The sequence below is a fragment of the Uloborus diversus genome, chromosome 4 (assembly GCF_026930045.1).
Source record: "Uloborus diversus isolate 005 chromosome 4, Udiv.v.3.1, whole genome shotgun sequence".
Lineage (NCBI taxonomy): Eukaryota > Metazoa > Arthropoda > Arachnida > Araneae > Uloboridae > Uloborus > Uloborus diversus.
Genome location: NC_072734.1, coordinates 153,290,899 through 153,314,765, shown reverse-complemented (window position 1 = coordinate 153,314,765; position 23,867 = coordinate 153,290,899). Strand labels below are relative to the sequence as shown.

The 23,867-nt window shown below is 31.6% G+C and overlaps 1 long non-coding RNA gene across 2 annotated transcripts; it reads right to left on the bottom strand.

Annotated features, from left to right (window-relative positions):
* Window positions 1-403: 403 nt before the first annotated feature.
* On the bottom strand, window positions 404-21,152 carry LOC129221527 (uncharacterized). Of its 2 annotated transcripts, none has more exons than XR_008580524.1 (5): window positions 21,051-21,152; window positions 17,589-17,796; window positions 4,610-4,709; window positions 4,257-4,272; window positions 404-511 (listed from the first exon to the last, which is right to left on the bottom strand). It is a non-coding gene; the product is annotated as an uncharacterized LOC129221527 (long non-coding RNA). The 2 variants fall into 2 exon arrangements; XR_008580523.1 differs by having other exon boundaries at window positions 4,610-4,706.
* Between the last annotated feature and the right edge of the window lie 2,715 nt (window positions 21,153-23,867).

The window sequence follows — 23,867 nt, the reverse complement described above, 5'->3', positions numbered from 1 at the left end:
GCAGCGCTGTTGTTGAAAGGAACGCGCACCGTCCCCCAAAATATTTTAGTTTTTGTTGTAAGAATAATGCAAATGTATTGTAAATTATTTTCAAATTACCTTTTCTTTTGGTGAATCTCATCCATCCCCATGGTGCAGTGGTGCAGCGAAGGAGAGTAGGAGAGGGGGATAAAAATACCCCTAGTGACCTTAGTTCCAGCAATATTGTCCATCCAAATACAGTAGTTTATGCACATGTTAGGACTTTTTGATGAAAAAAACTCTAACAGATATCAGTTCTTGCTGCGCTAGTGAAAAAGTGAGATCCCCATAAAATAAAAAAATACGTATAAAAAAATTCCAACTACTGTGCTGTTTGTAAAAACTGTAGTTTACCAAAAAAAGAGGAAGAAATTAAACCTTCTTTCACCAAAGTCCTTTATTTTCGGCATTAAAAATAACATACATTATATTTTTGTTTCTATTCTTGAGTGACGATTTCAAGCATAATTCTTCAGGTCATTACTTGATGCTATGAAAACAAACAAAAGTGATTTAATAAGCCATAAGTACATGGTGATGAATAAAAAATGACTGATATTTTTAAATAGTTAACTACAATTAAACATTTATTATTTTTTTGCATTATTATTATTCTTTGCATTATTCTTATTTTTTAAATAAGTACTAAGATTTAAGTGCAATATTCACTAGCAATTTTTTTCCAATTAAAACAGCTTATTACACTAATACGATCACAATCAACACACAATCACTGAAATATTGCTTACAGTCATTTCATGTTATTCTTCAGAAATTTTGAAATGCATTTTCCATTGAAAGATTAACAGAAAACAACATTACAAATTTTTTAGCCGGGTTAACACTGAAAGTGTTTTTTTGCATTAGAAGAAATTTTAAGTTATACAACTGATTGATTTAAGGGTAAAAGTTGACAATTTTTGAAGTACAGTTGGAGCTGTGAAAACTTTGTTGTAACTTTGTACAACAAAAAAAAGTTGTAACTTTGAAAACAGCAAATGGTAGTTTAAGCGACTTAATGTAAAACTGTCCCAACACACGAAGAATAACTTCTTGATGGCTGGAAGTATGGATACACTCTACGAGCATTTTGCAAATTTATCGTCTGCCATGTATTACATTTAATTTTTCTATTTATTCGCAACTCCAATAAACTATAGGGGGCGCTGCAGTCAGTCTAATGGCGGATGAAAAAGGTGAAACAAACTAATGCCTTAACCCACAACTTGCTTTGAAGCTTAAGGACTGACAGTAATTTGTCATCTTGTTTGTGGGAAACTTTCTTTTCTATTCCTCTGAAATTACATTCCTCCATAAACTGTCTAAAGCCTGTAATTTATCCCAAAGAAAACACGCGGAACGGAATGTTTTACCTTTATCGGTAGTGTCGTTAATCACCGCAAGGCAGCATACTCGAGCTCTGGAGTTGCGAATTATCGGGTGTAATGTAAATAGTTCTTGGTGTTATTTTATCTATTTATCATCTGGGCAATCTTTTTTTTTTTTTAAATAATGGCAACGACAAAAGAAACGAGAAATAACAGTGTAATTTTTATGATGGAATGTGAATGTTTAGTTTTCATGTTAATAAACTGGATGCACTTTGTTGCAATTCCAATGAGAGGAAATTATCATAGAAAATAATGAGCAACATTAGGCATGCGTAATTCAAAAACAATGTCCTACATAGACCTCTGGAGAAAATTGTATTATCGTTGCAGTGCTGTGATAGATAATAAAGAATCTCTGAAAGACTCATAAAAATAATGTTATAAAAATTGGTTGGTTTAAAACAGAGATTCTCAACTTTAAGAACTAATGATTTGCTCAACTTTGTAACCATACGTAGGTAATTATTTTCTACATTATTGCCTTTTTTGATGTTGGTAGTGCAATTTTCATCCACATACCTCTGTGAATCTGGATTTTCAGCATCAGCATACATAAAGTCAAAATCGAGGAAAGTATTCGCAACTCCAACGAATTATAGGGGCACTGTAGCCACTTTCTAATGGCGGACGAAAAAGGTAAAACAAACGCACGTGGTAACGAAGAAAATGCTAATAAGCCTAGTAAATTTTGTTCGTATGCATGATTTTTTCGCTTCATTCTTTTTAAATTAATTTTCAAAGTCTTGTTGATATTCTGACCCACGTAGAAAGAAATGAGAATTCAAGAAGCATTACTAAACGTCAAAGATTAATGCAAACTACGTAGTTCGTAGTTCTAAGCAGCTATTTCCACGATGTTGAATTCGATATTTATGAATTCTTGATAAAACTAAATAATAATTGTGGCTTGACAAGAACAACAATTAATGCTATAAAATTGAATATGACATTACGAATTATTATCAAAAGATGATACTTCTTTGGATTGCTTGGCTAGCATTTATTGTTTTGCATTTGTAGCTGAGTTATTTTTCTCAAATTCCCGAATCCGTTAATTTAAAATTTTTCTCTTTCGAAAATTTTTCTAATTTCAGAGTTATGATTTAATTATGTCATGCTATGCAATCAAAAAAATTCTCACGGATATATGGTGGTAGTTTTCTTTTCAAATGATCTACCCTTATTTCTTTTTACTTATCGAATTCTGTAATCTTTCTACCATTTTGTTCCACTCATGATAAAAATTAAAATGGTTTAACTAACATGCGGAATCTCGCCAAAGATACTTTGCTCGCATAATACTAAAACTATAACCCTAAACAAATTTGGCGAAACCTTTCAGCTGAGAATAAAAGCAATAAATTCTTTCTCGGTTAAACATTTTTCATTCATTTTGTTCTACAATAATATATTCAAGAAAATATTTTGCGTACTGTCTATTCCAACTAAATGCTGCTGTAAAATATGGTTAGTTAAATTAAGATGAGATTTTTTAAAAAAAACCGTTATTTTTACAAATTCACACGAAACAATAAAACTTTTTACCTGGTATAACGTTATCTAAATTCGTTAATCGAGAGATTTCTTGTGTTCACCAATCAACTCACTTTTTAGAAGGAAATTTTTTAGAAGGAAATAAGGAAAACTAACATTATTTTGAGAAGCTCGAGAATACTATTAAGAGATGAAACAATATCTGTAGCTGAAAGCAATCTAAGACACATCGATTAAGTTAATAAATACTCAGATGGCAATGTTTTAGTTTTTCCGGCAGTTTTGTAAATCACCGCAAGGTAGCGTATTCGAGCGCTGGAGTTGCGAATTGAAAGTAACCTAAGTGATGCGTTGGCTGAGTTACAAAGTACTTATTCAAAAATTTATCAAACAGAAATAGTGGCAGCCCTCCCATCAATGTGGCTGGCGATATAGATTTTCACAAAATAATGTTCAGGATCATGGTCCCACTAAATACGCTTACGGGCCTTGACAATTTTTGACTTTTCTGTGTTAAACCGATGCAGCTCATGCATTCGCCAATCAATGTCAACGTTTCAATGCAGCTCATGCATCCACCAATCATAATCAATGTCCCAAAATTTATTTATATTTTTGATTGGACGTATCCCGTTCTGACCGCAAGAGGCGCCATCGCCACTGGGAACCAATGCATCCACCAATCAATGTGAAAGTAATGGAAACATTGGTGCCCTGTAGCGTCCGCTTTGTTGCCATGGGTTTCAGCGATTGCCACGGCCTATAAGAATTAAGTGGAGCCATGGTAGGATATAGTTTTTTGATTCTTTAATTTCATGTGTTCTATTATTAATACACTCAAGTTAAAATTATGTGGAGAAATATTAAATTCTGTGTACAATCATATCTATATGTTCATTTAATAACCAGATTTAGTTTCCAAATCCAGTTTTCCGTTTGTACTACTTGCATTGACTACATATGGTAGTGGGAGGAGGGGTGAACGTGGGAGTCATATCAATGTTCAAAGGGATGCGCAGAACCTGAAAGGTTGAGAATCTCTGATTTAGTGGATGATTGATAAATTGGAGTATTGTAAATAAATACTATAATATAGCCAGATCGGTTCCAGAGGGGGAAGGGGTTATGAGTTCCAACCCCCTTTATCTCTTTTTTTTTGGGGGGGGAGGGGGATACTCCGTTGCATTTGAAGAGAGGAGGGGCGCCATTGCTCTTAGTGGGCACCCCTCCAATTAAAGACACTTTTGCCCCAAATGTTCGTTCTTTTCTTCATCAAAAATAAATTTATTAAATAGATTATATATTTTCAGCTATTGTAAAGAAATAGTTTATAAAATTGTTTCTACTTACCGATAGCATTATTTATCTGAAAAATAAAGAGAGAAAATGATTATACACATGTCTACAAAACATAGATACACTATTTAAAAAAATAGTTCTCGTATCTTAATGAATAAAAAATGCATATGTGATCAAAAATATATTTTTAAAGGCATTAGTCTATATTTTAGACTTGATTAAATAATGACTTCCGAATATATTTATGCCTATTAACCTATTTACAGGCATTTTAATTAAAATCTCTTTAGCTGTCTGCGAATCAAAAGTTTTATTTGCTGCCCAGATTTTTTTCCCAAAATTGTCTCCTTCCATTTAACGGTTTTCAGTCGGTGAGAGAAGAAGTGTTGTGGAACTTTGCCTACCTCCTTCCGCTGAGCTGCATCCTCTCCCGGAAAGTGCCGAGATCCGGAGATTTTCCCCTGTAGTGGAGGATGTAGTCTGGTAAGTCCACCCCCATTGCTGCTGAAACAGAGATCAAATGCATGTTAGCGGATGTTTATGAATTGCAATTCTTGTCCTGAAAAAATCTCTCTTTTTTTTTCCTCTTTAGAAGAACCAAATATTGCATAAAATATAATTACATTCAAAAAAGAAAAAAATATAAAATGACTATTTCAGACCAGAGAAAAAAATTACAGTTCAGTTCAGAAATACTTTTTGCTGTATGTTATTGTTTTGTACTTCCAATAACGGTTGGGGTAGTAAATATTTGTTTTCTTGATTGAAAAAAAAAAAATGATGTGCCGTTACTTGAACTTGAAGCATAACACACAAAAATCAAAGATGTACACGCATTTTCCTTAGCTAAATTTTAAGTTTGAGTCTTGCTTAACAAAATGAAGCAAATTAAAAATTCAAAGTTAAACAAGAAAATAATGTTATACATATACACCGCAAAGGATGAACCAGCTTTCAGCAAGTCATTATGTGTTATGTTTGACTGCGAAAACCTTTTAAAAAGTGTAGCGTTTGCCATTTACAAGATGATAATAAAATTAGATCATTTTAATCGAGTTCAATAGTTTTATATGATTTTTGAACAAAAGAATAATTATTAATTTTTCATTGATGCGCCAAATCAAAAAGGAATGAGAGTATTATTAAACAAAACAAAGAAATTATAAGCTGTAAAGCAAATGAATGAAGAAAATCTTTAATCCCTTTGACTAGAGAACATTCGAACCGAAAAATCATTTCAGTTAAATGTTCCACGGTGATTCCACCATCACGTGTGGGACAATTTGGACAAATTTTTTTCCTTATATTTTTTAACTAGTGGTACCCGCACGGCTCTGCCCGTAATAGAAAAAGTAAAAGGTCTTTTGGTTCGCCTGTATATTTACAAATAATGTGTAGTGAATTTTCTCGCCAATTGGCTTGTACCCATGTTACGGTTCTACTTTATGATAATTTCGTATCTTTTTGGCTTCCGCCCATGTTATGGTTCCACGTTATGATAATTTCGTAATTTACTCGTCCATCTTATGGTATTTTTGTTCTTAAAATTGGAATAGAAAAAGAACCACATCGAATTTTCGAAAAATCGCTTCGAGATGCACACCCTCATGCTACAAACCAACTTTGTGCCAAATTTCATGAAAATATCGGCCGAACGGTCTAGGCGCTATGCGCGTCACAGACATCCAGACATCCTCCGGACAGACTTTCAGCTTTATTATTAGAAAAGATAAAGACTAATATAATTTGTTAAGGGGTGAAAGTTAAAACTTTGTTCACCTAATAAAAGTACTTTATTTGTGTGATTTGTTTTATGCAAAGAAAAATTATATTATATCTTCTTTTAATTGTTATCATTTGAACAAAGTTTACCTGTCACGTGTAGGACACTTTTGGACATAAATTTTAAAGTGCTCAATTCTAAGCGAAATGTACTCCGAATCTATTGCTGCTTTTTTTAAAGAACACATACTTTGATTTCCCTCTAGTTATTTTTTAATGTTAGTTTCAAAAAGTTTAAAATTTGATATGAACAAAAGTGTTGTACATAAGAAATCACATACACATGTACGATTTCATACCTGAAAGACATGTTCATAACACGTTTTTAATAAAATGTAGAGTTGTCATGTGCGGGAAAAAATATGTTTTTCCGTTGAATAGTCCTCTAGAACTTCTGAGAGGGGTAGGGTACATGATGAGGATTTGGAATCACGTAGCGTTTCAAGGCCGGAAATTACTCTTTTATGCAATAGAGGGCGTTGCGCGATAGTTCGAAATTGAAAACGTTTTCCCATGCGACACTAAATGCTTTGAAACAGTTTATTTTGAAAAAAATCAAATCAACGTTGCTAAAGTACAAAAATTGTAAAATTGCTGCATACATATGTTTTTTTATCAATAAGGAACTTTTTTTTTTCAATGTAGAGAAAATCTCGAGACTCAGAGGTAAGCAGAGGTCAGCAGAAAAGCATGCTTGTTTTATCACTACAAAAGCTTTTTTTATTACATTCACAGAATTTTGCAGAAAGACTACGAACGCTTTAAATCCTGTTTTATCTTTTCACTGAGTCACCAAAGGGAAAGTTTTGTGCTTTCGAACTTTTTCACACATTTTTTTTTTTTTTCAGAAACGTAACATTCGTTTCTAATTTTGTGCTGTAACAACTATTTCTCCCATCGCGTTTAACTCACTTTATATATTTGCCACCATATTTTGAAAACATACATATTTCATCAAAAAGAAACAATACTGTATTTAGAACTAAACTATATATCGCACTGGGAACAGTGATTTGCCTGACTGGGAACAGTCACATGATTTTCACATTTTGGTCCAAGAGTTCAAACATGATCTCAAGTCCATCCAGTCAAATTTTTAAGCTGCATGGAGCTCGCCGTGATCACTTCTTAAAATGTAACTAAAAATATTGTACAAGAGAAAATATTTCTTTGGATAGTAATAATTACACTGCATACACAATACAAAATACATTATCTTTTTGTATTTCTAATGAACGGAATTATTATACACTCCATACTGAAAATGTTTGCCACGATAAATTAAAATTTCTCCCAAATAAAGATAACAGCATTTTGGAAAAGAAACACTGTACTTCAATTCAAAAAGGTTTACATTGGCCTGTAGGATAGTTGAAGGACTTCCTGTGATATGCGCTCTTCAGCCGAAAGGGGTCATATAAGGTCACATTCGCATATAAAGAAAACCTGGCGTGGTAGAAAAACATTAACCGCGGTTCTGAAATCAACAAACCTATCGAACTCGACAGTAATTGTGTAACAAGTTGTTCTCCGGTGTTATTTAACGAAGAAAAAAAAAGATGATTAAAATTTCTCTTGTACAAGTCATTTAGTTAAATATATATATATATATATATATATATATATATATATATATATATATATATATATATATATATATATATATATATATATATATATGCGTTGGTTGTATGTAACTGATCAAGGAATTTGAGCCCTATTAATTGCAATCTAATCAGGGGCAGATACAATAGGGAAGAGTCGCTGGGGTCATGACCCCTCTCAAACCGTCGACTGTATTTTGTCAAGTGCAAGATATTCTGCCACAACTAGAGCTTAAGAAAAGAAACGACTTTTTCTTAAGCCAACGGAGCGGTCAAGATTAAGAAAAGACTTAAATATATTATTTTTTAATCGAAATGAATCAATTAATTTGAAAATTAATTTATTAATTAGCTAATTTTCAAACTTCTTTAGTTTGATGGCAAATTGATTAAATTTACGTGTTATTTCTTGCTGATATGAGATTTTTCCTTTACACTCGAAAAGTCCTAAGAAATGTTCGTACCTTAATATAAAATCCTGAACATGACTCCCCCCTACCCCACCTTAAAATGTTGGTCTGCATCCACCCCAGAATTTATTCAACTGCTTGCATTTTCTTTTGACGACCTTAGCGTAGACACCTCAAAATGGTGAAAAGTTCATATTTGCATAAAACTTTACTGCGTTGATCATTCTCATTATAAAAGCAGACATAACTCTGCTTGAGTTTTTATACAAAGTGCATTCTGCACTTTGGTAATTACTGTTTCACAATGAAAAAATACTACTTTCAAATAGGTAATTGCAGTTTCCAATAGATGGAGTAGAAAAATCTGATTGAAGTTCGGCTCATTTAGTGGGGAGAAAAAAATAGCTATGATTCAAACTCGAAAATGGATTCTTTCAGTTTAATATTCGGTCCGTTTGATGATATTCCGTAAAGTTATGCAGTTTGCGTCTCTATTAATGATCAAAGCATCAAAGGAAATTTCGAATTGTTTAGCATATTTTACGTTTTGTAGTTCTGTATTCACTATGAAACTGGATACTTCAAAAGTTCGTCTGAAACTAAACAGACCAATTTTTTTTTTTTTGAGTGGACAGAAATTGATTTTCTAACACCTGTTAAATGTCTCTCTCAGCTGGGATGAGGTACACATTATTTCAAATACGTACAGATTTTCAAGATTCGAAACGTTTATGTAAACGAAAGTGTGAAAGTGTGAAACGAAATTGCTATAAACTTACTCGAAAATAAAAATCAACTAGAAAAGCTCCTACGCAAAACGAAAAGAAGGCTTTGACTAAGATATACCGACATTTCTACTATCGAATAATTATTTTTGAATGTTGATGATATAAAATTGAAATAAAAAAAAACAAATGTTCATCAAATTAATCAGTGCACACCATTTCAGTGAGCAATGTACTACATAACGCTATTTAAACAAAGATATTGAATTAATTCTTATCAATACTCAAAATATATAGTTAAAAATATTTTTCGTGTTTTAAAAATAGTTTAAGAAGACAATGTGATAAAAAATGTAATTGTTGAGTTATTTTAAAGAAAAAGTTATTTGAAGCGTATTAGCAATTTAATTTGATAAGATTGATATTTTTTAAAATTCTTTTTCAACATATTCCTTATCATAAAATATTAATTTGTCCTTTGAGAAACACTGAAATTCTTTTGAATATAAAATTTAAGTTTAAATAATCAAAGGAATTTTTCTTCATGAAAGTAATTAATCTTCTTTATTTGCAATTTTTAGTTAGTTTTGATTTGGTAACCTATTCTTTATAATATATACACATAAAAAGATTATAGCGATGTGCATAAAACGACTTCAGCAAATTTTACATGTAGTTTACATCAATGTACGAGTTGCATATTTTTAATCCTAAAGAAATTATTTCAGCATTAGTTGTAAACCATAAAAAAAATTACTTCACTGACAAAGGAGCATTTTTCGTTACATAATCCATATATACATTAAAAGATTTATTTTTTATTCACGGATAGGTTTTATCACTTATAACAAGGTTGTAATAGAAAATAAATTCAAAAATTTCCAACTTGTGACCATTTTTATATAAATAGTTACATAATATATTAAACAAAACGGCTCAGTGCATGGTATTCAGACAAAAATTAATTTTTGATCAATGGATTAAAATAAAATCTGTTCTTATGTACAGTGTGTTTACTTTGCTTTGATTTGAATTCTTTTTATAAATCAATGGCTGCATGTGGATACGTTAGTTGAGTTACATTCCAGAAAATTGTCAACAATTGATAATCAATACTCATACTTCTTGCATTGTCCGGTTGCAACCATACCCGTGACAAAAAAGCATGTCTTGATCACTTGACAAAAAGCAGGTTTTCGACATTCTAAAGGCTTCTGAATACAGAACTACGCTCGCTTTCATTGTTGAAGAAGCTTATATGGATGCAATATATATCTTGGACAGATGTTTTTCATCGTTGTTTCTTATAAACTAACGTGGATGCATTATGTACCCAGTTTCTCCTTGTATGTTATCTTTTTCGAGAAATTATGTTCGAGCACAGAGATTTTTCCTAGCAAAAGTTTCATGATTAAAATTACTGATATTTTATGAAACGAACTGATGTGTGCATCATATGACTTTCTTTTACTCTAATTTAATGCCATTTCCCCATTACTGGCAGTTTTATTGTGATTCAATAGTTTACTCTCTAAATATGCCAACAGTGGCCAAATTGAATCCAGATTTTAAAAAAAAGAAAAAAAAATAGCCACATTTGTCGCTAAGTTGGCGACAAAACTTGGCGACCAAAATGGCGATATATCGCCAAGTGTCAGCCGAATTGTAACACCACTTGGGTTTACATCGAAATTAACAATGATTACCCCCAAGAAGGAGCAAAAGATCCCCTTAGAAACACCCGAATGCAACCAAAAGAAGACGTGCACAACTAGACTCCACTAGGAGTCTACGTGCCAAATTTCAACATTCTAGGACATACCGTTCTTGAGTTATGCGACATATATACGCACATACATACATACGTACATACAGACGTCACGAGAAAACTCGTTGTAACTAACTCGGGAATCGTCAAAATGGATATTTCGCGTGTCTATACGTTCTTAGGCCCTTATCCACGTGTGGTCGAGTCGAAAAAAAAAAACTCAACATTCATTGGGGGGGGGGGAGCAAAATGGAAATTAAGGTCGATTTTTGAGTGAAATTTTTTTCGCGAATACAATACTTCCTTTTTTGTAAAAGGAAGTCAAAAGAAAGACATTTTTTGTTTCGAGTTTATGAAAAAAATATTTATAACAGTGGTTCCATTGTACAGAAGTCTAAAAAGATCAATATTAACATACGCTCGAAAATGTGCTTTATGAACGGGGGAATTACTTATCTGTTTCGAACAGATAAGTAATTCCCCCGTAACAGACGTAGTCTGCCCACGGATGATCTGGAATTGGCAAACGTATAGTTAAGACTAGTCTATCTGAATGAAGGAAAACAAAAATGTAAAGCTAGTGCTCGTTAATTTCAATGTGCCTTTGCTTAATTTAGAGGCTAACATACATCTGCAAAAGCTGGCAACCTGAAAACTAATAGAAGCGTCTATTTCCGCCTGTAAACTGGATGTTTGTTTTTTCACCTCATCGGTGGTCAACAGAATATCATTTTTTGCACAAAACACCCTACAGCTAACTAAAAGTATGTATGTTATATTCTTGTTGCAACTTATTGAAATTTAATGAAAAACTTTACTTCTGTGTAATGCAAAAAAAATTAAATATTTCCATAAACAACACTTAAATAATTTCCTTGCTCACTAACGGACGAATATCATTAAAAGAGTTCATTACTGAGCCAAAAACATTTTTTTAATTAATGTTTCAGGAAATGTTCAAAAATTAGCTGAATTACTTAGAAGTAGTCTATATTCTTCATTAAGTTCATGACATGAAGCAAGAATCTAACATATTAGGAGTCTTTGCAGTGAATTTTGTGAAAGACATGCAAAATTTGTTAGAATGGAATTACCCATAAATGAAATTGCTTGAATTTTAACTCAAGTTCATTCTACTAACAAATAAGCAATTTAGCATTTTAAACGCTTTTAATCCACATTTGTTTATGATTTGGAAGAATATTTCATGTGCATAAAAACTAAAAGGCATAAAATTTGTCTTTTTACTTCCAATGTTTAAATTCCTTTGTAGTTAGCATTCACTTTTTAGTGACAATCCAGTTTATGCTGATCAAGGACAAAATTTTTAGTCTCCGGCCTGATTTTGTCATTCTCAATAACTTTGAACCAGGTCGGTTAATTTGTGGCACTTTAAATGTTTTGGTATGTATTTGACTTGACAAAAAGGTTTAATCTCCAGTGATGTACCCTCTTGACAAAATTATGAAACAAGTTTTCAGCTTGAAAAAAAAAAAAAAAAAAAAAAAAAAAAATGGCGTCATTTACTAATACTGAAGTTACTTAACTGGTTGGAAGCTAATTTTGAAATAGTTGAAAGTGCTTTTCTTGCATTGTAATATTGTATGCAATATTACAAATGATAGTTCAAAAGGTACGTTTTAAACATTTAGAAATTTAAATTTTTCGGCCAGTTTCACTACTTTATTTAAAATAATTTATTTTCCATACTATTTTTGCGTGGTTCAAAGTGACTTTAAACAGTGGGTTGAATTTAAGCAGAGCTAGAAATTCATTTTAAATGGATTTAATAGTTGTTTCTTAATTTTGGATAACTACACATTCTTAAAGAGTTTTTCTTCCTTTTTATACTAACGAATACAATAAATTATTAAAATATCAGTCGGTCAGCTTAAGTAAAGGAAACTGTCTCAAAGCACTGCCCTGAATGACTGCATTTGTACAGGTTGCCCAGGGTTGCTATGGAGTTGGCAAACGCCAGTTAGGACGAGTCTAATATGAATGAGGGTGCAAAGTAAAAATTTGATACGTGTTATTCGCTCATTTCAATGTGACTTTAAGTAACTAAGAGGCTTGCACACATCTGCAAAAGGTGGTATACCTGAAAACTAATAGGTGCGCCCGTTTTCGTCTGTAAACCGGATGTTTGCCTTTCCATCTCATTGGTGATCAGACAATACTTTATCCCAATGGCTCATCATAATACTTTTTCGCTTTCAAATTTTTCTGGAATCATAAGCATTGGACAATTGAGCAACCGATTGACTGAAGAGCTTCTGTTCTTAAGGTGGAGAAACTTGTATCCTTATTTTTGACAGCTAATAAGCAAAATTTGCTTAAAATGAGGTAAAATGCCCTGAATTTATAAACTCTAAAAAATCGTTACCCATTGGCTTGTAAATCAATAATACTCGTTTCTAGAATATGTATATGATAACAATGCGTGTAACTGCATTGCGTGCGCTTGTGTTGAACATTTAATTAATGTACAGATTCAAAAACAATGAGCAAAACCATTTTGTTTGAATGGGACATTTGTTCTCATTTTAGATTAGCCTAACATTAGTTTTGTAGTATTTTGACCTATAGTGCAACGTGAAATCGTTTTACTTTTTACAAAAAAAAGTTACAAAATGAAAGAAATCCTTAATCAGCTATTTGCGTACCAAAAACGCTTAGTGTTTTTAAATCCGTATTATGTTTCTTCAATAACAAAGCCAAAAGTTTAAATTCGTTACAGTTACAAAAATACCATTGTCATTACGTTAATGGAATGGCACATCAGTGAAACAATCATACTTTTTCAAAGGGCAAAGTGTAAGTTTATCCCTGACTTTAAAACCCCGTTAAGACAAACGTCTTATTTGTTCAAAATAGCTTTGAAGGTTTTAAATTGAAGGTGCTACTATTGTTGGTGGTTTAATGGATCGATTTTTTTCTAGAACTCCCGAAGGTTTTTTTTTTTTTTTTTAAATGTCAGCATGCAAATCTTTTCAGTTATCCGTTTTATCTTCTCCAGTCAAAAGCTCGTTTATAAAATAATTTTTTGAATTTAATTGATAGTTTGTTCGGAATGAAAATATCTTATTTAGAAGTTCAGTGAAAACATAGGGGAGGGTGGCCCAAAGCGAGTAGGCCTTCGTATGCCCCCTTCCCTCATGGTGTGTTAGCGGCGATGAATACGTATGTCTTGTTTACCCGAACACCCCCGAGTTATTGTCAGTCCCAGCGAAGCAGCAGTAAAACAGCATGGCGCAACCAGGCTTAAAATGAAAAAAAAATGATGCATTTCTTTAAAAAAAATGAAATTTTATAGCTTGTGATTAGTCGAAGATTAGCTTTTTATTATTATTATTATTATTATTATTATTATTATTATTATTATTATTATTATTTTATTGTCAATAATATTAACTTATTTTGACACTATCCACCTATAAACTACGATGGTCATTCCGTATTTTTTTAATCATTAATTTAACGTTAAAATTATTGAAATAAAAAGCCTGCCTTTCGGCAAAGCGGGTCGGGCAAAGCGGGTATAAGATTTAATCATATATTTATTTAAAATTTCTTGACTCGTGTGCTAACTTACATTTTCTCTTTCAATAGGATAAGTATAAATTTAAAAGGTTATGTTTTAGGATGGCACAATTAATTAGTCTATTAATTAACTAAGTTATTTCTTTACGTTTTATAAACAAATGCACTGACTTTAAATTGGATAAGTACAATTATTTTATATTTTTTATATAATGGCAGGTAGCTAGTCAACTATTTTAATCATTTAGAACTTCATATTTGATTGGCAAATGTACCAAACCACAATTAGTTAAGCTTACCCGCTTTGGGATACCTGGTAGGGCAAAGTGGGTTTTACACATGTTTGTTAAGTTTGATAATAAATAATTATTGGGTTTGAAATAATACAAAAATCACTTTTTATTTTGAAGTTCAAGAACTCTGCTAGGAAATAAAACCGAAATAGTTGCGCTTAAAATCCAAAAAACTACAATTTTCGAGCGTTCTTCGAAAACTTACCCGATTTGGGCCATCCTCCACTAGTTTTGGAAAATAATACAAATTTGTATAACAGTAATCAATTTTGGTAAATCTTACCTTGGTAAATCTTTAATTTAATGTTATCAGTAATCGCTGTGCAACATTTCATGCCACATAACTCAAATTTTTAAAATGTAGCATGTGCCTTTTTTTTAGGTTGTCTCAAGTCAAGATCCTTTTTTTTTTTCCTTGTTCTTTTCAATTTATAATGTTCAGTACAATAAATTTCGCGCTTAATATTCAGCCAACCAGAACCAAAATAATGGATAAAATACCAAATTACTGTTACATTTTTTCCTAAACCTTGAAATTTCGCATCGGTGATACAATGTCAGAGATATGCAACTATCCCATCATTAAGGCATGCAATGGAATGGCGATTTTAAAGTGCTTTAACATACTAAGCACTTAATAAAAGTTCAGTAACAAAATGTTCGAAATGAAGGAAAATTATTGTCAGTGGTTGAAAACAAAGTAAAAACTAAACGAAAAGCAATATATATGTTACTGTGAAAGAATTTAATTTGAGATTGTCAACAATCACCGGTGGTTCATCAGAAATATTCAGTCCTTCGCCGATGTCTTTGCAATGTGAATTAGGCCTTCACCCGCGAACGTCGGCAGTTACCAGTTTTCGGTATTTCATAACCCAGTATATACTGGCTTCAGAAATATATATACATTTAAATTTTTCCGAATTAAGTATTATTTGTACATATGAAAGGTTAATTTAACTGCTGATATATTCGGTATCATCTTATCTTAATCTAGATAATTTTTGGAATAATCATTTGATCGAAAATTTATATTAAGCGTAATAATACTTGCAAGACGACAGAACTTGGAAATAGAATTTCAGCTACAGACCTCTAATGTTGGAAAACAGCAAGGAGTTGCAATACGTGCTCCTGTCAGATCCAGCAAAAAAGGTACTTAAAAAGGAAGAAAATTCCCTAATTCTAAAATTTTTGGAGGTGTGTAATTTGTATTTTTAAGAGCTTGTGTGTTAGCTTATATGGCATTATCTTCACTAATTAAAAAATTGCTTATGAAGCAGCCATGACATTATTGAATTTTGAATCACTACTTTGCAATGCATGATTCATTATGTATTATTTGCATAACATTTTATTCATATAACGAGTCTAAACATATAGATTTTTAGTACAGCTAGAATTCTTAGAATGTTCTAAAACAAAATTACAGCCTTAAAAAAAATATTATACCTGTAATCAGGTACATACTTTTTTACAATCTACGTCATGATAAATATTCTTAGAGAATTATGAAAATTTTTGTACACCAAAAGAACCTCGAAAGAAAGGAAACTAATTACAATGTTCTTTATAACGAGATCACTAATTCATTTTCGAGGGGGTTTGGTTCGAGCGTTTGTGATCTTGGCGTATATAATTACCACATGGAATACTAGTATACTACTACGATTCAAGCCGGTGTTACATGTTAATATTTTTCGTTTGATAGTCTACATCTGATGAACTTTATTATGTGTAAATTAGAAAAATTAAAGGTATGCCATCACAACAAATCAGCTGCAGAATAATAAAAAACCAATTAACTGTTTCTGTCAAACGAAACTTTATAATATACTCAAAGGAATTATTTGTAATTTCTGACATTTAACTAAAATTAAACCAGTAGTTAAAATTAATAAGTACTATAAAACTATTATATTATTTAGTTCAACTCAAAGTTATGAAGACACCAACACACAAGAAAAGCTGAATTTGCATGGGAACTCACAGGAGAGCAGCTCCTGCACTTCTCTTCCATTATTGTTGTTGTCGTGTGCCAGCCAGGCTGGCAACTAGTGGTGCGCTGCTTCACTTTTCCAACTCTACCGTAATTTGGTGTGAAATCCGGCTTCCACAGTATACACATGCCATAAAGACCCGTTTATAGGGTAGACAACCGTTCACAGCATAACAACACATTCACACAAAGAAAGGACAAGGACAGGAGAGAAAAAGCACATCCATGCCTAAGCCGAGATTTAAACCCAGAACCTCCACTTTGCAGTCAGGCTGCTCTGACGACTAGACAAGGAGGCCGGCCTCTCTTCCGTTTTATATGAATTTTTACTTATCATACAGAATTAAGACTGCTAGTAAAGCAAGTTTCCCAAACTATAGGACTGTGACACCCCTTTTGTTAGTAATTATGCCAATGCAAGTAAACTATGCTCAACGCAAGTTATTAAAAATACTCAGCACATGATAATGCAAATGTTTAAAATGCTTAAATAAATCTCCGTGCTCTAGATCTAAGAGCTCAACTGAGGAGATACCAATCAAAGCCACATATGGAGGGGGGAAGGGTCCAGTTTCAACAAAAATTCAGCTAGCAGTTGATTCAAATATTACAGGATAGTTCCTACTACACTATATTGTTAGTTTCAGTAAAAGAAAATCATATCATATTTAAATTATGTTTTAAAACTTAGTTTCTTTAATTACACAAGAAACTGTCCATAGCCTTGTTTCAACCAAAAAACAACGTTTCCATTCGGGCCAATAGGAGGTTCTCATTTCGGTCAAGTGACCTGGAGCTGATCTACATTTTTTAGCTTTATGCTAATATCTGTTGAGGTTATGGTGGACGTCTATGAATGTTTTTAGGCTCTTAATTCGTTCAAAAACAAATAGGTTCATTACGATTTTAATCAAAGAAAAACATGTCCAACAGACATAACCGAATAAAGACATTTCCAAATTAAAAAAATTAATGACTGGTCTTCCTACATTTGAAAGCTCTCTTAGGAAGAAAAGTGAGACTAAATCAATTCATAAAAATATACAAATGCATTCGTCCATTAAAGGTTATTTAGAAGCACGTTTTTCGTGAATTTCCAAAAAAAATCGTTTAGAATGAACCCGCGTGGTTTGTATCAGTACTTCCTCAACTCATCCCCTTCATATCACACATGGGCAGTGGCGTTTTCCATTCAGTGTCACAGCTTTAAATTATATTTTTAATTTCAAAAAATAAATACAAAAACATATTTTTCTCACCAACTCGTTTTTTAAGTCCCGAGATTGCAAATGGGGCTGACTTTGGGCTGCCATACTCAGATGATGAATCTAGGGAAGAAGCTTCCAGTAAGTAAGGTTTTACAAGATCTTTTGGTAGTGGCTGTCCGCTCCAGAGATCTTCTAGGCCATTCGCTAGGGTGTTGTGGATACAAAAAATGGCCATCCATGCTGCCAAAAGAATCTGCATCTGAAATAAACAAAATGCATGCTTGTGAAAAGTCTTGTGCTGTAAGGATACAATATTTAAAAAAAAATATTTAAATAAATATCGTCTAGTAACACTGAAAAACAAGTCATAACGAATTTTCTGTTCCTCAGTGTACTTTGAGGGTTTCTTGTAGATTTCAAGGTGCTGAAAAAGAATATGCTTTCAAAAAATTTCTATCACCCTCCAATTTTAAGAAGTTTTATTAATACGTTTTGAATTACATAGGTTATCTTACAGCAGTTATAAGTTTTTTACATTCTTTTTTAAAAATGCATTTGATCCATAGGCACACATGGTTTTACTTATTACAGAGATTTGTTTGGCCTCTAACATAAATTTTTCCTTTGAAAATGTGGGAGCTGTAAGCGACGAACACGGGGAGGCTTCCACCAGCATATTTCTTCTATGGTAGCACGATATCAAAGAGTTGGACTCCTAATATGTTCGGTAATTACTGTTTTAATCGTTTTATAGAAGTTTGTGATAGTGCCTATAATAGAGTATCCACAGTTAAATTTAAGGCATTTGCAGCTAAATATAGTATTAATTTAATGAAATATTTTACGAGTATATTTTTTTTCATCCAAAATCGTTCATTCTTATACAACGTTTTAAACAATCTTTTTTCTTTTTTTTGGTGTTTTATATTCGTTTTAGGTTTTGCAATTGTTTATATAAAATGGCAAATGACAAAAATACTGCACATGTGTTGAATAAATGTCATTAAATTCATATTTTAAAGATTTTGGATTATTCGAAAATCTGAGGGTAATGAAAGATTTTTATTTCCATATTGTTTTTCAACACCTCCTAAAATATAAAAATTATTTCTTACTCAATGAGGAACAGAAATCTTGTTTATCAGTGTAATTTGTCCCGAGTAATAGATGTTTTGTAAAATGAAATTAGATGATACGTACATTGAAAAGGAAAATGAATAGCAGAAAATTTCTTCTAGTGGTCAAAAAAATACACCGTGCTTCATTTAAACTCGAAACCTAATATTTAATAACTGTATCAAAAACTATTGTCATTAAATGCATTTGGATCAATGTTTTAAATCATTCGAAAGGAGATGTTTCGTTTTACTGGAAGTTGCGTTATTTTTGAGTTAGTCGACATAATTTATGGTAATTTTCACATCAGTGAAATGGGAAGTCAGGTTGTGTAACATGAGCAATTTTTAAACCTTCTTTTTGCTTCAGACAAGGGTTTAAGGCGGCATAAGCTGCTCATGCAATTGTGCTGGTGATATAGATGAAAAAACCGCTCTTGATTGGTTAGGCAAGTTTAAAAACAGAAATGTTGAAAACACATAATAAAAGTGCTGTCACAGACTTCAGAAAAGTTGGAATGATCTGACAAAACTTGCGTCGCATAGTTCTATTTTCATACCTCCATAGCCCCAAAAAAGATTCGTTATAAACTCGAGTGCTAAAATTTAACTGCAAATTAGGTCCTACGTTCATCATTTTCTGTGTACGTCAGTAAGCCTACTTAAAACAGTTAAAATACTGCGGCAGAAAATAAAGTGCATGAAAGTAAGGTCATTCAAGTAGAAATTGAAAAATATGAGAAATATTAAAGAAAAGCAATTTACAAAATAACCAAACATTACGTTAACGCGTAGTAAAAAAATATTAATAATAGTGCATTTTGTATTCCACAATTTTTTACTATTTTCCATGTATTTGAATCTATATTTGAGGCTTTTATGTCTCTAAATAATGTTTCTATATTATTTTAGTGAGTTAGTCTATCTTCGTAGCACGACCTATTACTGTTTAAAAGACCTTTCTTTCTTTCGTCTTTTTTTTTTTTTTTTTGACTTGATCAAATAAATTTCTTACAAAGCAGATTTTAATGAAGATCACTGTCTCAATTAAACCACATAAATAGTGATTCCTGTTAGAAATTACGAGCAGATGCATATGTGAAAATCAATTGCACACAATTTACTTCTTTTAAAGATAATTCATATTACAGCATAAAAGTGGAAAATTTGTGATATATATGTACGCAACTGTACATTTCACTTACTTTTGGGTTAATTTTTCTTTTAAAATATAAAATAACAATTTTGTTCTTCATAGAAAACGAAAAATTGAGCGAACCAAGGATAACCATTTTGTAGAAATGAATATCTCTTTCGGTAGCCAGTAAGATTTCAGTGGGTTTGAGCAACAGAGATTTTCAAAACTAGAATGCTATTTTCTAGAACAATTAATTATTTAAATTTCCACGTGTAACCAACCTACAGCAGTAAAAGTATACTCATTAAGAGCGAATTTTCGAATCAATCATAGAAACGTTTTGACTACTGATGAAAAAGTAATTTATTTGTAAAAAAAAAGAGGGAGAGAGAAAAAAATCAAAGAAAGTATGTTTTGAAAAAAAAAAAGAAACTATCCTTATTTAAAGAGATCAAAGAATAAGGAGATTAGCCTTTACACTCGTATTTTATTGCAAGAACAATGTGAGCATTTGGTAAAAGGTAAAATATCAAAATACTGTCCAATAATATCTATACATTTTGAAAAGATATCTTCATCTCTAAAAATTATATTGTATAATAAAAGATATATCTAAATGGAGAGTAGTTTAATAATTTATTTCAACAAAAGTAATTTGTTTTGTGAACTATTTTATGTGTATTTAATATTAAATAATACACAGTAATATAATTTTAAAATATTATAATATTAAAACAATAATTAATATAATTTGAAAAAAATTTAAACATATTTATCGTCTTAATGATAAAATAAAAATCAGATTTTAAATCAAATAGGACACCTTTTCTTAGGTTATTAACACAATTTAATTTCATATTTTAAAATTTTAATGCATATTTGAAGCATTTTAGTGCATATTCGCATGCATATTTTATGATTTTTTGTGTATTTTTCTACTTGTACTTTTAAGTCATGACATGCATATTTTTATAACAGTTAAAGTCTTTAGTTTACTACTTCCTTTACTGCAGGCAGTTCATGTAAGAATCATTCATATTAAAAATTAAAGTTAGCACACGAAAGTATTGAAAAATGATATTTTTATCACTCTTTCAATAAAGCTGTTGAAGAAATTTTAAATATGTAAAAAAAAATCGCTTGTTTTGTTATTTTTTTTACTTAAATCGTTTTGCTTAAATTTAAAAAATTAAAATTGCTGCTATGAAACTCATATAAGTTTAATCCTCGGAAATAAGAACTTCAGAAGTTGTAACTTACTTTTTTTGTACTGTTAGAAAACTTCAACCTTTTTCGTCCCTGGAAAGGAGGATTGAGGATTTAATGCTGAATCCCACCAAATATATAAGCGCTCATCAAATCATCGAGTATCGCAAGTTTTTGTTGGTTTCGGTGTCGAGTGACGTAGGAGTGGTAAGAACCAATGAGGTGAAAGCATGTAATATCCAATCAGAGCGCATAGAGGGTAAGAACATTTTCTTGGATGTTTTGATTTTGGGAAAGATAAGTGATAAAAATTTATAGGAGTTTTCTTTTCACATAGAGTGCAAGGGTAAAAGCATAGATTTTTTATTTTTTCAATATTACCCATTGATAGAAATAATTTAATATCAACTAAATATTTTAAGTTTTGCAAAGCTATATTTTTATTTCTTTTGATTAATGATATGAACATTTTTCTCGTGGTGACATGATTTCTTAAATTAATTTTAATATATAATTGTTTTGTTACTTACAAATAATTGTATCTTTACTTTCTTATTGCTTTCCAATTCAAACTGACATAAAATCGTGTAACTGACCAAGATAAAATCAATACTGCAATTTATCCTATTAACTTGTCTTAAAATTTTCATACATTTTTAACGCATAAAATACGGCATTATAGTCTCTATATTTCTTAAATAAATTAGAACTTCAAAAAATTATAACTCTATACTCTTTGTTTAAAACATTCCCCCAAATCTTATATTTTCTGTGTTACCAAAAGAAATTAACTCGAGGTTAACGGCTCTTACTTTTCGTAAAATTATGTTCGGCAGATTTATCCTATTAACTTTTCATGAGTTTTTCTTACATTTTTAAAGCATAAAATACTGCTTTGTATTCTCTATAATTCTTATATAAATTAGAACTTCAAAAAATTATAACTCTGTATTGTGTGTATAAAACATTCCCCCAAATCTTATATTTTCTGTGTTACCAAAAGAAATTGACTCGAGGTTAACGGCTGTTACTTTTCTTAAAATTGTGTTCGGCAGATTTATCCTATTAAATTTTCATGAGCTTTTCTTACATTTTTAAAGCATAAAATATTGCTTTATATTCTCCATATTTCTGAAATAAATTAGAACTTCGAAAATAATAACTATATTCTGTGTGTTCAAGCTTTGTAACTTTAATTTTAACTGTAGGTGGCGCAGTTGGGAAACTGATATATATATTTGCATGTCTGTTTAATTTGTCCTACTGTTGTTTTGTTTCTTCTGAGTTCTTGCACTTATTTCATTTAGCCTTGTTTTGAACGTTATTGATATACTTTCAGACATTGAAGTTACAGGAGGCGTATCATATATTTTTAACAGTACCACCGACCTGTGTGAATTCAGAAAGAGTAGTTTCAACTGTATGAAAGTTGAGCACTAAAATGAGTTCCAGGCTTGGAGAAAATTCAATAGATACATTATGTTTTTTTACTAGTATTGATTTTTTGTTATGAAATTTGTTGTTTTTATATTTGTTCACAATACGTTTTCATAATAATACAATTTTTGTACAGAATTATAAAATGTGGCAACGAAAAAAATATGTTTTCAAGCAATTTTTGAGAAATTTCAAATACCGGTATTAATACCGGTATACCGGGATCACGTTTTAAAAATACCGAATAACGGTATTCAATTTTTGGTCCGGTATTGCAACCCCTACTTTTGACTGAAGAAAACACCCACATTGTATGCTCACAATAAAAATATGTTTTTTACAATACCTTTCTTCGAAATATCTGATATTACCTTAATGGAGTGATAATCATTCAAAATTTAGATCAGAATATCCTCATGATTGGGCCAAAAGCGGATGCAAGAGGAGGGATGGGGGTCATGGCCCTACCTAATGTGTCGACAATATTATCCGTTTCCATATTATTGAAACACTTTATGAACAAAATGCAAAAAAATTCAGTAACATTTTCAACTCATTAATTATTTTTAAAAGTAAATATTTGAAATACTACTTCCTTTTATTGCTTATGAAATTAATTAATAACGTTTATGCTCAAAAAAGTGCCTTATTCCTTGCCGATTTGGTGTTTATTACGGGCGCCCAAGCAGTTTCAGAAATATTTCATGCCCAAAACGGTAGTAGTTTCCTTCTTAGGGAGCGGGGGTGGGGGGGGGGGGGGGTAGTCTTCAGCATGACACCGTCTAAAATGGTAGTCTGTATTTGTCCCTGCATTTGGCGCCTGCACTAATTTCAAATGCATTTGTTAAACAAATGCCAAAGTATTGTGCAATAAACAGTGTAACCTCAGTCTTATTTTTAATCTAATGAAAACTAGTGTTAGATCTCTTAGCTTTGTTTGAAATTTTAAACGTCGATTATGAAATTCAGTCCATTTTTTCACGTCATACCATTTTAACGATTGCATTGGCAGCAGCAATACTGTTATTAGATTTTTGCACTAGAGTTAAATATGTACATATAACTGCAGTAGTGATTAACAATTCAATGCATGCTTTGTAACAGACATCCGATTTTACAAGATATCAGAATGCATAAATAAGTTAAAAATTTAATAGCTCTGCATCTAAGCAAAAAAAAAACTATATCTTAATCAAATGTCACTCTCCGCCATTTTTTAAATGAAAAAATAACGCGTCAGAAACAGAAAACATCGTATTCGTAGAATACATATAAAGACCCGATGTTTCAGAAACAGCTGAGCCACCGAGAGCCAAGACGGATCCCTTGTCAGTTTGGTCACCGCCCCCCCCCCTCACCCCGTAAAACTTGTAAGATCTATATTGCTCTGATTCCGAGCCGGGCCCCCCAAACGGGGGCCTTGTTTCCGACTTG